Below are 13,770 nucleotides of genomic sequence, written 5' to 3' on the forward strand. Positions count from 1 at the left end.
AGTGCCTTTTGGGGATGTGGTACAATTTTGTTTTGCGAGAGCTAGTTTCATTTATGTAATACTTTTTGGGGATTTACGAGTGTCATGTGGTCTGTGAAAGGGGAATCGGTTCGCAGGAAGGGAAACACTGATTTTACGTAAGCCTATCCCATGGCAGGGTAAATGCCTCGCTGGTCCGGGAGTAGGAGCAGGAGCTGACCTTGTCTCTCAATCTTGATTAGTTTTAATTTGCTGTTGGTGGCAGGTGTTGCTGGTTTGTATTTCAATGGCAAATCTAATTTTCTGAAAGGTCTGCTGGTTAAGACCTTGTTTGTCAATATTCTTTTCTATTGACATATTGACATTCAAACTATGCTTAATCTGCTTGATATGATGCTGCAAGATAGACAGAGCTAAACAGAATAGAATCACTGAGGGAAGGGAGAGACCTGCAGCTATCACATGATGAGGGTGAAGAGGGAGAGACCTGGAGCTGTCACATGATGAGGGTGAAGAGGGAGAGACCTGCAGCTATCACATGATGAGGGTGAAGAGGGAGAGACCTGGAGCTGTCACATGATGAGGGTGAAGAGGGAGAGACCTGGAGCTGTCACATGATGAGGGTGAAGAGGGAGAGACCTGGAGGTGTCACATGATGAGGGTGAAGAGGGAGAGACCTGGAGCTGTCACATGATGAGGGTAAAGAGGGAGAGACCTGGAGCTGTCACATGATGAGGCTGAAGAGGGAGAGACCTGGAGCTGTCACATGATGAGGGTAAAGAGGGAGAGACCTGGAGCTGTCACATGATGAGGCTGAAGAGGGAGAGACCTGGAGCTGTCACATGATGAGGGTGAAGAGGGAGAGACCTGGAGCTGTCACATGATGAGGGTGAAGAGGGAGAGACCTGGAGCTGTCACATGATGAGGCTGAAGAGGGAGAGACCTGGAGCTGTCACATGATGAGGGTAAAGAGGGAGAGACCTGGAGCTGTCACATGATGAGGGTGAAGAGGGAGAGACCTGCAGCTATCACATGATGAGGGTGAAGAGGGAGAGACCTGGAGCTATCACATGATGAGGGTGAAGAGGGAGAGACCTGGAGCTGTCACATGATGAGGGTGAAGAGGGAGAGACCTGCAGCTGTCACATGATGAGGGTGAAGAGGGAGAGACCTGGAGCTATCACATGATGAGGGTGAAGAGGGAGAGACCTGGAGCTGTCACATGATGAGGCTGAAGAGGGAGAGACCTGGAGCTGTCACATGATGAGGCTGAAGAGGGAGAGACCTGGAGCTGTCACATGATGAGGGTAAAGAGGGAGAGACCTGGAGGTGTCACATGATGAGGCTGAAGAGGGAGAGACCTGGAGCTGTCACATGATGAGGGTGAAGAGGGAGAGACCTGGAGCTGTCACATGATGAGGGTGAAGAGGGAGAGACCTGGAGGTGTCACATGATGAGGGTGAAGAGGGAGAGACCTGGAGCTGTCACATGATGAGGGTAAAGAGGGAGAGACCTGGAGCTGTCACATGATGAGGGTGAAGAGGGAGAGACCTGGAGCTGTCACATGATGAGGGTGAAGAGGGAGAGACCTGGAGGTGTCACATGATGAGGCTGAAGAGGGAGAGACCTGGAGCTGTCACATGATGAGGGTGAAGAGGGAGAGACCTGGAGCTGTCACATGATGAGGGTGAAGAGGGAGAGACCTGGAGGTGTCACATGATGAGGGTGAAGAGGGAGAGACCTGGAGCTGTCACATGATGAGGGTAAAGAGGGAGAGACCTGGAGCTGTCACATGATGAGGGTGAAGAGGGAGAGACCTGGAGCTGTCACATGATGAGGGTGAAGAGGGAGAGACCTGGAGCTGTCACATGATGAGGCTGAAGAGGGAGAGACCTGGAGCTGTCACATGATGAGGGTGAAGAGGGAGAGACCTGTAGCTGTCACATGATGAGGGTGTAGAGGAAGAGACCTGGAGCTGTCACATGATGAGGCTGAAGAGGGAGAGACCTGGAGCTGTCACATGATGAGGGTGTAGAGGAAGAGACCTGGAGCTGTCACATGATGAGGCTGAAGAGGGAGACACCTGGAGCTGTCACATGATGAGGGTGTAGAGGAAGAGACCTGGAGCTGTCACATGATGAGGCTGAAGAGGGAGAGACCTGGAGCTGTCACATGATGAGGGTAAAGAGGGAGAGGGTGATACAGGAGAGGCAGAGAGGTCAGATGAAGAGACGACAACTAATGATGAGCACGAAGCAAATGTATTTCAGGCAAAAATATGTGGACTTCAATAGTAGAATTTTGATCAAATGTTATTTTCATCGTCTCAGGGTTCATGGTTACAGAAAATGACCAGCAAGATATTATGGTGCAAGGATACAGCTTCGCATCAACCCAGAGTCTTTGGAGTGTCTATGTACATGGTGGGTAACACAGAGGGGTAGTGGGGTGGCACAGTGGTTAGACTCTGGGACCCCCGTTTAAGTCTGCACCCTGACTCCATGTGTGTGGGATTTCCAGGTTCTCCCTGTGATGTCCTGGGGTCCCCCCATAGTCCAAGTACATGCTGAGGTGAACTGGAGTGGCCCAGTTATTTATGTTTATGAACCCCGTGATGGGTTGCTGCCCATTCCTGCATTATTCCTTGCCTTGTACCTGTACAGGATGGGCTCTCGACCACCTGAACAAGCAGATATGGAAAATGGATGGGTAACAAAGCTAAGGGTACCTGTTACTGCTGACTTTATAAACAGCTGACTTTTTTGGGGGGGCACTGTGTTTTGGAGGCTGAGTGGGCTAAGCCTCCATGTCTGTGATCAGAAGGTCACTAGTTCAAGCCTCAGAATAGTCAGATATCTGCTGGTTGACCCTTAAGTGTAACCCCAAGCTTGATCTCATCCGTATATGTGTGTGTGCCTCTTGGAGAGCAAGACGGTGTAGATTAAGAAGCATTCCATTGTACCTGTACTCACAAACAGCAAAAAAAAATATCGATATCCAGAATTTTTTTTTTCTCAATTTCGAAGTTACCCTTGATAAAAAGACAGAAAGAATATACCAGTGTGAAGATTCAGACGTTCCCGGTAAGCCTGCCTGCAGACCATGAGCTGAAAGAAAGAAGGAGAGACACTTCTCAAAATTTCATGAAAAAGTTTGCTGGATAACAAACCTGTTCTCCAGAGTTTGTATTGTGTTAAACTGTATCACAACGTAGACATTTTTGGAAATGCATTTCCACAAAATCACAGGGTAAGGTGTCAAAACATAATACTGTTTAAGATGGGATGGCTGTATCTCTGAAAGTCTGGAAAGTTTCATACATTTTGTACTTGATAAGTAGTTGAAATATGGAAAGATGGGTGGATTTTGCACTGTTCAACTGTCGGTCCCCTCTGCTGTGTTATACCTGTATCTCTCCAGCAGGTGGCGCTTTTATTTCTGTAATCCTGTAATACCACCTGTTATTTGGTGGTACTCTAGGTGTTTTCCCTTTCGTTTTTCGGTAGTTTTCAGTGCCCTAACATTCCAGTGAAGGACTAAGGATTTATAATCCAGTAAAATACCAGTGTTTTCGGGGGAGAGCTTAATTTTACATTTGCTACTAATGCGATTTCAGTACGCGCAAAGTGATTTTCTGTCCTCCAGACCTTTTCCTGTAGCCTATAAAATCTTCTTAAGAAGAAATGGATATATTTATGCATTTCTGTTCCAGTGTTGTTCATGGTTTGTACTAAGCGAATCAAAATGACTTCGGCATTACTATAAATTGTGGAAACATTTCCAGATTGCAGATCTTTATTCCATTTATTAATTTAATCATCCATTGTATGATATTTGCAACATTCTTTGTTTATAAACATAAAAATCAATATTCGTGTAGTAATTTTAGACCGTGATGCCAAAAATGCCGTGACACGCAGCTGGTAGGAGCTGTAGGTCAGGTTCAGCCTATTTAATGCTATGCTCATATTTGCATTTGTGCAAAAAGGACATAGATTTATTCAGCACGTACTTAAAAAGAGAAGACTGTCTGACCCTGCAACGGTTATATATACGCAAACGCCTGCACTCTCCGCAGTGATGATTAGACTGCGGTTAATTTAACCGGGATTTCTTATATATTAAAGAGCGTGAGTCCTGCTGGCCTCCTTCTCTTTAAATAGGGCTTTTTGATATAAAGAATAGCAAATCTGGCACATATTACTGTTTCCAGACAGGCGTGACCTGATTACACTGCATCCCTGAATCCCGCAGAATTCAGCAGGCTGCCAGCAAACGGACCCAGTGTCCTGTGAGCGACACAGAGACCCATTGAATGGGTTCGCTATGAGTTTGTGCGTGTGCGTGCGTGCACGCGCGCTCGCGTCAGTCAGTCCGATTGGACACCCAGCTAATTTGGAAGCGCCCAAATAATGTGAACGTGAGATATCAAGTGTTTAAACATGGTGGTTTACAACACAAGGAGGCGCATATGCACAGAAGTCCGCGATACTATCTGCGTAGGGCCGCATGGTGTCCTGAGGGTTAGACGGCGATTTCTTTTTCCACTGAACATCGGCCATCTTTCCTTGAAAAAAAAATCAGAAACATGACTGGGCTGAGCCGCGCTGGAGCCGGTGGCCAAGTCAGCATCTCAGGAGGGAGTCAGGGGCGTGGTGCGCTACCACAAACAAACAAACAAACAAACAAACCGGCATACGAGCGCATTTTCGGTGCAGCGCGTGTCTCTAGGGCACCCCGTCGCCATGGCAACCTGCGGGCGAATTTGTTGACCCACATCGGTGGACGGATGTCTGCGCTTGCAGCACTCCGGTAGCAGAAGAGGTCTCAGGTCCTCTCGATGTTACTTTTTACCCTTTCCTATTTCCTTTTCAGTGTTTTTTATCTGTTCCAACACCCCGTGTATAATCTGCTGGTCTCTGAAAACAACTCAGAGGTGGAAATATAACAGACCCCCTATTCCCACATTCTCTCATAACCCTAATAAGATACGGTGGTCCCCCCTCAACTTGGCAATAGTCAGATTTGACCACGACAACCAAAAAACATGCCTGGCAGAGTCAATAGAGTCAGTAAAAGTCTTTCACTGCTTCAAGATTTTCTTCTCTGTGGATTCAGTCCATATTCTCCAGGTGGTCCAGACACGACAGTGGAACAACAGGAGATTTCCATGAGTGGACAGGGGTTGTGCCCTTCAGCTGGACGGTTGATTTGTAATGCCTTATTGCATCTGTTGATTGGTAATGCCTGACCTGTCTGTTGTACTTTGAATATTTGATCAATGCCACATGTCATTCTGTGAGCACTTTAGTTGGACTGTAAAAGATACAATCCCTGTCTTCTTAAATTAACCCCACACATACCTGAAGACTGGAAAATGACCAAAGTTTGATGTGAGCTCAGTAAATTTAAGTGAATTTTCTGTTGAATACTGACATTTTATCTATATTGCTCAGAAACTGTTGCTATGATGTTTGTACATTATTTCACTGTAATAGCTGATACTCTCTATATCAGCTTGTTTTCTGGGGACTGCCTGACTGGGTCTTCACTCCAGAACAGGGCTGGGTTCTGATGAATATTGTAACGGATTCTTCTTTGGAGCTGGTGGGGGGAACGGCGGTTACCCCGGCAACTGGAAGCGGCCGTGCTCTTTGGATGCAGCTCTGAAAGGTTTGCAGCAGCATTTTTTGCCCACTGGACCTCGACACTGTCTCATCAACAGAGGCACTGTTCTCTGACCCGGTGCAGTGCACACATAGAGACTCGGGGGTGGGGGGTGGGGGGGGATCTTTAAGACCATCTTCAAAAGCCTCCCTTGTACACTTTATAATCCATTTATACAGTTGGATAATTAACCACAGTTCATTAGAATAAGGACATTTGTCATGGGTCCTGCTGCAGGAGGGCTGTGGCGTTTTGGGCTGTGCTTAATCATTATCCAAATCACTCTGCTATATGCTGTACGCTATATTCATCCATCAATCCATCTGTTTTCCTTACCCATTTATCCAGGGCGGGTTGACGTCGTCCCTGAAGTACACTGACGGGATGCCAATCTGTTTCAGGCCACAAACATACATTGTCTCGGATATACAAGACACAAAACCACCCAAAACCACAGACGTCGTCAGGTCTGATCAGCTACAGCCCCGAGTGTTACTGCCTGGGTGACAGAAGTCAGGCCCCAGGTAAGCTTAGCCTCTGCTCTGCACAAGGGGACTCAAGGCAAACATCACACTGCAGAGCCTCAAGCGGGACTTCAGCCTCCGACCCTGCAGGAGGGTTAGTGACACAGCTTCTCATTGAGTTACCAAGACCTCCTGCTTAATATGATATGGTGACATTATATTTTATAATGTTTTTCTTTTCCACGAACATGTTCACATTCTCCAGTCGGGCAGCACAGTGACACTTGAGTTTTACTTGTTTGTGATTTCCTCTTTGTGCATTATCCTATTTCTCTGAACTCCAGTGACAATAGTGTTGTTTTTTACATTGTCGGGGGTACGCTTTCCAGAAAAGCTCTGCCGGACCCCAGAGTCAGCAAAAGTGACCTTCCTGTTGTTAAAACCAATCCTGGTCCTGCTCAACATTTAAAGGATGAGGAACTGAGAAAGTAGAAGCCTTTGCATGGAGGGTTTTCAACATCCTCCATGTGACAGGTCACTTCCTGTTTACATCCAGTGTTTCCCCCTCTCCCTTTCCACCTCCTTTGGTCAGTGAAGTTGTCATGGAAATGTGAACGTGGTCAATCGTGTTGCGGGAGTCGGCTGCTTGACCTGCCCAGCGAAGGTTGTTATTGTGTCAAGACCCCTGACAGCAGAGGCTGTGCGTCAAAGTTCTTCCCCTTCCTCACGTCCTGTATGCTTCCATCATCCCGGCTTCTACTTCCTTCCTGTCTGTTTTCGGGGTGAAGAGGGAAAGAGATTCGCTGACAAAATATGACATTTCCTGTGTGTGAGTTTCATTCTGTTTTTTGCATATGATTCTTATATAATGTTTCCTGTTTTGAACCTGCTGACATAGGCTGCGTTTTCTTCAGTGGCCTGTGATCTCCAAGTTCAGAGTAGGTGTCAGAGCTGCACTTTACATTGTCACATGCAGTTTTGCTTGCAGATTGGTTAAAAAATGCTTAAAGTTTAACAATTCGATAATAAAGAAAGGCTATTGTAACATCTTGCTGTGTGTTTAATCACTGCATATTGGAAAAGTATCCATCCACCACAACTGCTGGTCCAGTTGGTTGCTGTGGTGACACTGGAGCTTATCCCAGAGGCACCTGGCTCAAGGCGGCGATCCCTGAATGGGATGCTAGTCGTATGCTCACACACTGAGGGGAATTTATGTGCCAGTTCACCTCACTGCATGATTGTGGATAGTGGGAAGAATCCAGAGCAGCCGGAGGAAGAAATGAACACGAGGGGAACGTGAAAAGCACACACACACACACACATACATACATACACACACATACACACACACACATGCACACACACATACACATACATACACACACATACATACACACACACACACATACACACACACACATACATACACACATACATACACACACAGACCCACATACACATACATACATACACATACATACACACACAGACCCACACACATACATACACACACACGCACATACACACATACATACACACAGACACACATACACACACATAAACACACACATACAGTGCTTGTGGCAGCTTCCAGTGAATGATTGGGTACCAGTGTAAGCTGTGTTACAACAGGAGCAACAAAGGTATCTGTGTGTGTGTGTGTGTGTGTGAGAGAGAGAGAGAGAGAGAGAGAGAGGACAATTCTCTGTATATATGAATGATGACATCGCTGACCACTGCATCCTGGCCTTGCCATGCAAATAACCCCCCCCTCCCGTTACGCGACTACCTGGAAGTAGCAGCCCCCCCCCCCCCATCCTCTACCCCCTCTGCATCCTGTCATATTTCATCCCAGATCACCAGGCTACACGCGCAGGGAAGAAAAGCCCAGCATCACCAGCCATGGGATATCTGGCAGGCTCCCATTGTAGACGAGTCCTTCTGGAAACTAAACTCCGCTCAGCCTCAGTCCCCCCCACTGTGCCTGTTACGTATGGAGGAGGTGTACACTTTCCAAGGAGGGAGTAGAATGAGTCATTAATGAATTTTTAGATGAATGGCTCGGTGTGTAAGAGAGCCTCCCCTCTCTGTCTGAGATAACAGCGTCTCCCTCCCTCCCCAAGAAGGCTGCTCTCTCATCCCCCCCCCAAATCTGTTTCCTGGTTCCCCCTAGTACTAAACGTGAGGCATTTTGGGAAAGAGGACAGGAGCAGCACAACTAGAAGGTAATTAAACTGTTGTCCCAGCTTGTATGAACAGTCCCTTTCACTGCAAGTATCGGGAGCGAGAGACGTGGTCCGGGGAAGATGTAAGATGCTCTTATCTTGTTTAATGTTATGCAAGAAGCTGAATGGAATATGTAACCTGAATCTTTGTAGCCACAGGTGAAATGTAACACTGTGCTTACGGACTAATGCCTTATTGTTAATATAAGGATTTTTTTATCTTTCTTACAATGTCACGCGCAGGCAAACACCCTCTGTGTGTAATCACACGTGGGCTGTGTTTGCCTAGCACCATTTTATTTAAGCAAATCTAACACCATGCCCTCCCCCGAGCTGATTATCAAGAGCTTAAGATAGCCCTTGCAAACACAGGGCATATCAGCGATAACTTCTCTCAGTAAACAAAGAGTGTGCATTAATGCTGCAGGAAAATCTCCGTGCTTGGGACTGAGAACAGCAAAGGGCTTTGGCTTGAGAGTCAGAGAGGATTATGGCGGGGGGGGGGGGGGGGGGGGGTGTCCCTTCTCGCAAGGTGCGACTTGGAGCGGAGACGTGGGAGTCGGCAGCGTGCAAAACAAGTGCGGGCTTCGGAAACCGTCACGGGGGTTACGGCAGCAGAAGGAAACGCTGCATAGTAATTTATGCGTCTTGCGGGAACAGGGGACAGGTGGAATTAATCAGAAGAAAACCCAGGTCAGTGGTGAGAGCCCCGGCCCTTCTAACATACCGTCACTGATCCGTGATGGAAATAGTGAAATTAATGAATTCCCCTTGGGGAGGAAATGTGAAACCGCATCTTATCTGGCCGGTGTTTTTTTTTTTTTTTCAAAAAAAAATTAAAGTGGGTTAAAGAACTGACAGTAACATTTTGCTTTTGCTTACGTTTGTAAATGGGTCGTTATAGCCACTCGTCGATGGATTGGCCTTTACGTGTTTAGGTCAATGCAGGCCGCAGCACTGGTCACCCCTTCGGGTCCTCACCCACGTCATCGCCCACATCTGAGGGCAGCCATGCCCCAAGCTTGACAAGACCGGCATGGCCCCTGGTCCTGATCTCCAGCCCCGACAATCCACTGCTATGACCGGCCATCCTGCAGCTTAGCATCGAGCGTGGTCTATCGGGCCTGGCCCTGACTGCTCACTCTAATCTGTAGTGTCTCGCTTTTATGCTAATTTTTAGCTTCTCTTTAAAGGGTCGGTGTCCCTTTTCTGTTCGTTTCGTTTAATAAGTGTCCTCATTCTCAGTTTAACGCAGGTCACGCGCCTCCATTTCTCCTCTGCGGTGGATGTGGTCAAATTAGCATGAAGTTAAGTTACCTGTCAAACCTGCTATCAACGGAGTGTGAGAAAAATTCTGAGCCTAAGACTAAAGTCTTAGTTACATACTGATTTCATGTTAATTCATCATTAATGAATCGTGACGCATGTTTTATCCCAAGAAGTTATTATATTTGTTACTATATCTGTTACTTCTGTAATCCTTTGTTTGTTCTTGATTTCTTCATTATTTATTCATCATTATTACTTTAGTACTTCTGCCCCCTCAAATGTCACCAATTCACGAAATGAAATTTTATCCCAAGTTTGGATACTGCTACACGGGAATGATCTTTGTCATGTGTGCCATCCTGCTCTCCTTAGAGACATACTCATACAGAGATGTGAGAGCGTGGAGGAGCGTGAAGGAGCGTGATTGGCAGCAGGATATGACCCCACACTGCCAGGGGAAACTGTGATTAGCGGGGTCTGCATTAGATAAGATAAGATACATCTAGCAGGGCTTTATTGTTATACCGTCACGTGCCACAGAATAGTGTTTCCCCAGGGCTGCATGCCGAGTTCCATTTACCGTGGAGGTGGGAAGCCGGAAGCCGGAGCTGGGAATGATGTCACATCCAGGCTAAACATGTTACAGTACAAGTCGGAAAGACATTTAGCAATACTATGGACCTGCTTCAAAAAGCATGATTTCTTGCGTAACCTGATAACTTGTTGGATTTAAGTTTAAATGGACTTTATCTTCACTCCCCTACATGTAGTCCAGACTCCCTTAAATCTGACAAGTTATCCTTCTCAGTAAGAAATACTTTCTCTCTTTCTTCTTTCAGGCCCTAGTTGTAGTTTGGCTTGTTGTTAGCCATCATTAGCAATTTCAGTTAATAATTCATTAGGTATTATTTTGCATATACAAACAAATGTAACATGTCCATAGATAGTGGTTGGACAGTATTGTGTGCATGACCTACTTAATGAAATAAAATAAGACGTAAGTCTTAATAAATACTACTATTTTCACTTCTGTTGATAAACGGTGTAGCTGTGTTGACTTCTGAGGTCGGGGCTGGAGAAGTTCCTCCGTTTTCTGAATTTTGACTTCAGGGGGGCATTTCAGTTGAAAATTCAGATGAGGAACTCAGAATTTCCGACTTCCCAGTTCAAATTGAACGCAGCAACAGTGCAGCATGCAGTAGTACAGCATGCAACAGCAATCCGGGGAGGTTTAACGATAGAGCAGGATAATGCGAAAGTCATGGTGCAATTTGCCATGAAGACAAACAATCAACTGACTGAAAAGTAGTGAGTTGATGACTTTGAGAGGGTTAGGGTTAGGGTTAGGGTTAGCATACAGGGCTGTGTGGCACAGCGGCTTTCTGGGGGCTGGAGCTGTCTGTTGGGTAACATTAAGATGTGTTCATATGAAAGGGACTTTGAGCAGAACCTTCCGGTCACATGGCTGCCATGAGTTAGGGTGCTGGGTCTGTGATTGCAAGGCTGCTGGTTCAAACGTCAGGGTTGGCAGGGTAATTTCACCCTTGGACCCCTGAGTAAGATCCTTGACCCCCTATTTTCTCCAGGGCCAGTCTGACCCTATGTCCTTAAAAATGTTTGTAGTTTGGATAAAAGCATTTTTAATTCTCTTATTCCATTAAATCAAAAGTTCATACAAAGCCTCGGATTTTTGAAGGGTTAAGAATTCAGCAGGTCAAGAAGATACCCAAGAAGATAACCTGCAGCAATTCAGCAGGAAAAGAAGATACCCAAGGAGATAACCTGCAGCAATTCAGCAGGAAAAGAAGATACCCAAGAAGATAACCTGCAGCAATTCAGCAGGACAAGAAGATACCCAAGAAGATAACCTGCAGCAATTCAGCAGGAAAAGAAGATACCCAAGAAGATAACCTACAGCAATTCAGCAGGTCAAGAAGATACCCAAGAAGATAACCTGCAGCTATTCAGCAGGACAAGAAGATACCCAAGAAGATAACCTGCAGCTATTCAGCAGGACAAGAAGATACCCAAGAAGATAACCTGCAGCAATTCAGCAGGTCAAGAAGATACCCAAGAAGATAACCTGCAGCTATTCAGCAGGACAAGAAGATACCCAAGAAGATAACCTGCAGCAATTCAGCAGGACAAGAAGATACCCAAGAAGATAACCTGCAGCAATTCAGCAGGACAAGAAGATACCCTAGAAGATAACCTGCAGCTATTCAGCAGGACAAGAAGATACCCAAGAAGATAACCTGCAGCTATTCAGCAGGACAAGAAGATACCCAAGAAGATAACCTGCAGCAATTCAGCAGGACAAAAAGATACCCAAGAAGATAACCTGCAGCAATTCAGCAGGTCAAGAAGATACCCAAGAAGATAACCTGCAGCAATTCAGCAGGTCAAGAAGATACCCAAGAAGATGACCTGCAGCAATTCAGCAGGTTAAGAAGATACCCAAGAAGATGACCTGCAGCAATTCAGCAGGTTAAGAAGATACCCAAGAAGATGACCTGCAGCAATTCAGCAGGTCAAAAAGATGCCCAAGAAGATAACCTGCAGCAATTCAGCAGGTTAAGAAGATACCCAAGAAGATAACCTGCAGCAATTCAGCAGGTCAAGAAGATAAGCTCGGCCATATACTTCTTCGTTTTATTAGGAAAGTTTTTTTTTTTTTTAGAGAATTGTGAATTTGATTGGCTTCACTGCACATTATCTTTTAGTTAATCGGTGATGGCTGAGAGATTCTGAAAGGTAATCACACAAATTTATGCTTCCCACTGCTTGTTTTGGTGTGATCTGTAAACTTGCGATTGGAGCCGCTTTTCTTGTTCGTAAAGATCCAGAACACAAAGCTCTCTCAGTACATGGATCTGGAACTTCCTGTCAGACCGATGCCAGGTGGTCAGACTGGGCCGCACCAGTTCACCCTCCCTGACCCTGAACACAGGTCCTCTCCTCCACTCCTGGGTGCTTCACATGTTTCTTCAGTACTTAAACCCTTCATCTATCAGGCTGTGGGAATGTAGAAAATTGACCAAATTGCTATTTGGCTACATTATGGTTACTCTCCTGCTGAACTCAGGTACTTTAGCCTGGGATGAGTTTCGTCTGGTGGGGAGGGGCTGATCAAAGAATCCAGTTTCCCTCCTGGGCTGAGGAGTGTGGAGTGAAGGGTGTGGGATTTGCAGGGGCATGGTTTCCGTGGCGACCGGAGGAGCGCCACTGGAGGCAGTGTGATATGAACACTGCATCCTAATGTTGGATTCTCTGGATGCCCCCCGCTGGGCCGAGTGAGTCGAACACTGCATTTTATCACAACGTCAGTTTCGCTGATTACACTCCCTTCCAGGCATGGAAATCATCACGGCATCTCGTCGAACGAACGGTTTGGGGTGGGGGGGGTGGTCTCACCCAGCTAATTTGTTTCAGTTTATCTTTTGGTAGTCTGTGTGTCTGTGTGTACATGAAGGGAGGCTGTTTAGCAAACGATTATAAGAGGAAACTTGCTCCCAATACGGTTAGCAGAGGCATCCAAATATATGCCAAGGTGAGCAGTCAGGAATAAACACAGTGAGCCATGTTCTGAAATCTGGTGTAGCTGGGAATCCAGTGATGGTGAAGGAGAATGCCACGCACTGTCACCTCTAAAAACCTCGTCAGACGGTAGTCCCCATCCTCTAGAAAAAGTTCTTGTCTTGTTGGACAAGAACCAGTCCCTCCAGATTTTTAACGGGAATGATTGGCTGAACCTGCCATGGCCATGCCAAGATGTCCCACCTGACTCATCCTCGGCGCTTACTCTGTTTCTGATATGGTCGCCTACATCTGATGCTTGTAAACCATTTGTAGGGTACTGACAATCAGCCCTAACTCTCAAACCTGACAGCGGGGGAAAGGGCAAACTAATGGAGATCCCAGATGTTGTGGGTGAGTTGGTGGGGAGGTGATTTCAATTTGCTGCCTCTTGATGATCATGCATCACTTGAGCTGAATGCTCAAGGCATCTGTGAATGCTCAAGGCATCTGTGAATACTCAAAGCATCTGTGAATGTTCAGGGCATCTGTGAATGCTCAGGGCATCTGTGAATGCTCAAAGCATCTGTGAATGTTCAGGGTATCTGTGAATGCTCAGGGCATCTGTCAATGCTTGAGATATCGCT

The sequence above is a fragment of the Brienomyrus brachyistius genome, chromosome 2 (genome assembly GCF_023856365.1).
Source record: "Brienomyrus brachyistius isolate T26 chromosome 2, BBRACH_0.4, whole genome shotgun sequence".
Taxonomy (NCBI): domain Eukaryota; kingdom Metazoa; phylum Chordata; class Actinopteri; order Osteoglossiformes; family Mormyridae; genus Brienomyrus; species Brienomyrus brachyistius.